Source organism: Osmerus eperlanus, chromosome 6 (assembly GCF_963692335.1).
Source record: "Osmerus eperlanus chromosome 6, fOsmEpe2.1, whole genome shotgun sequence".
NCBI lineage: Eukaryota > Metazoa > Chordata > Actinopteri > Osmeriformes > Osmeridae > Osmerus > Osmerus eperlanus.
The window spans coordinates 21,710,274-21,712,661 of NC_085023.1; the positions used below are offsets into that span (position 1 = coordinate 21,710,274).

The window sequence follows — 2,388 nt, forward strand, 5'->3', positions numbered from 1 at the left end:
CCTGACTCAAACACCAGCAGGTTACATTCCTGCCATTCTGCAGGAGCGACTCTCTGTTTCAGAGAAAGGAGAGTTGAAGCCTGGGGGAATGTCATCATTAACAGCCACTCCCCTTCAAAACCACTTCCTGGATGACTAGCGTGTTCTGGAGCTGTCCTTTGGGCACGCCCTTGGGAAGAGAGAACAGCTCTCTCTGCATGCTGTAAATAAGCAACGTGCAGACAGGATTCTGCTTGAAAGTCAAGGCACTGCTTTTTAATGTGTGGGTGTGCACTTGTCCTGTCTTGTTTTTTTACAAATAGAGAATATGTCAATGTCTCGGAAATGTTACCTAATGGTATTTTCCTGCAGATAGTGACTGAAGCATGGAAGTATTTTTATAAAACATTTATTGACACCATTGTTATCTTTTATTTCCTGGAACAGGACGTGCAATTCTCCTCAGAGCTCGAGTTCAGGTGGAGTTGGCAGGTGTGATCTCACATTCACAGTGTTGCGTAAATCAGGTGTGACCGTCACATTCGCACGCTCACCTCGCCTTCCTGGAGTTCTGAAGGGAGAAATATACTTACATTCCTGACCATTCCACCAATGGGCTTCTCAGTAACAAGTATTCACTGTGCTTTACATGGGCTTGTGGGGACATTCGGTGCCTTTCATTCTCTGTTCTTCTGCTGCTGTGTTTGGACACACGTGTAATGTACACACACACACACACACACACACAGCCTTCTGTGAATGAAATCAGAGATAACACACTGCATAAGGATGAACAAACTCTGCCAAAGTCCTGTCCTGTTCAAGTAAAACTAAACCAGATAATAGGCTGTCACATGCAATGCACACACAGAACAACAAGTATGGCATCTCAAACTGATTTAGGAAGAAAAATAATCGAATTAAACAAAAAAAGCTTGGAGATGGTCATGTTTAGAGGTAGGAATGAGACGGACTGTGGTTGGACACGGAGGCCGTGCAGAGCTGGGAGTTGGAGATTAGATCAAGAGACTCATGTCTGCTGTCTGGGGGAGATACTGTAATGGCTCGTACACAGATGTTTTGGTCTCATCTAGAACAGGACTTGGAAACAGTCAGATCATCAGTCACAGTCCCAACATAGTCTGTACTGCTGAAGATTTACTGAGGAAGACGTTTCTGGAATGGTTTATATTCTCTTGGTGAGGTGGCTGGAGCCCCTCCCTTGCTCTGCCATTATCTACTTTATGGGGGAAGTTTCATCAGACGCATTCTGTGCCAGTAATGTACTTCCCCCCTCTCATCAAAGTGCAAGTTGTCACAATAAGATGGCGTGTCCTTCATTATCCACCCCCCTGCTTTGTGGTTCTGATCCAGGAACAGCTGGAGATCATCAGTCCAGGATCCCGCCCCTACCATGGAGACAGACAGACAGACAGGGGGGTGGGAGGCAAAACTGCCCCCAGCCGGGGCAACACGGCTTCCAGATACAGCTGTCTGGGCTGCCCACATCCCCCCACCCATTCAGTTCAAAGGCTGAATGTGGAAAACAGCTCTTTCAAAGAAAACAGGGGGAAAACTTGAAAGCTGATTGTGTCGGGTGATGGGAATTCCTGATTAGAAAATTTAAAAAATGTTTCATCATCAACTGGATGTTTGGATTGATTATGTGACTTCACATCATGTAAACCATGGGAGAATGACGCTTAGTATAAAAGCTGGGAGCTAACTTACCCCTCATGACCTGCTTATAAATATACTGAAACTGCTGTAATTGAAACCTGTTGTTCATATTTTAGTTTTTTCAAATCATTTTCATATCTTTCCAATTTCAATGTTACCAAATAATGTGAAAAAATTGTTTTTCAATCATTAATATATACTTATATCACATTATTGCTTGTTTGAAAAGGGTAAGAAGATGTTATTGTTGTAATGCTATAAAACACGCAAATATCCACCTCTTGCCAAAAGGTGCAAGGTCAGGAAATACAAACGCTGCTTGTAAATGATCTGAGTGGCGTGTTGGAGTCGTTAACGTGTCACAGAGCCGAGAGCACATGGCCGGGGATGGAACGTCCCCCGGACACAGAGTGTCCCTGTGGGGGGAAGGAGAGCAACATGATCTGCAGAGCAGCGCTGTGGGAAAGTTCAGCGTCCTGGGAGCAGCCAGATAAGCCCTCCACGATACCACGCTGCATGTTTGTGTTGCGCAAACTGTAACGACTTCGAGCACGCTGAAGATAAAGGAGCAGTTTGCTCAGGCTGGCATCTGAGCTGCCTTGTCTGAGCAAAGGGCATTTCAGGATCGGGTGTGGCAAAAGCTTGTGTTATCTCTGAGCAGCTAGAATTCCCATTTTGTGATTGGCCCTCTGGACTGGGTGTGGTTTTTAAGGGTTGTTTACAGTGGTT

The 2,388-nt window shown here is 45.2% G+C and overlaps 1 long non-coding RNA gene across 1 annotated transcript; it reads left to right on the forward strand.

The window, feature by feature from the left end:
* Positions 1-432: 432 nt before the first annotated feature.
* Positions 433-1,593, forward strand: LOC134022669 (uncharacterized). Its single transcript, XR_009930669.1, has 2 exons — positions 433-610; positions 1,354-1,593. It is a non-coding gene; the product is annotated as an uncharacterized LOC134022669 (long non-coding RNA).
* Positions 1,594-2,388: the final 795 nt, after the last annotated feature.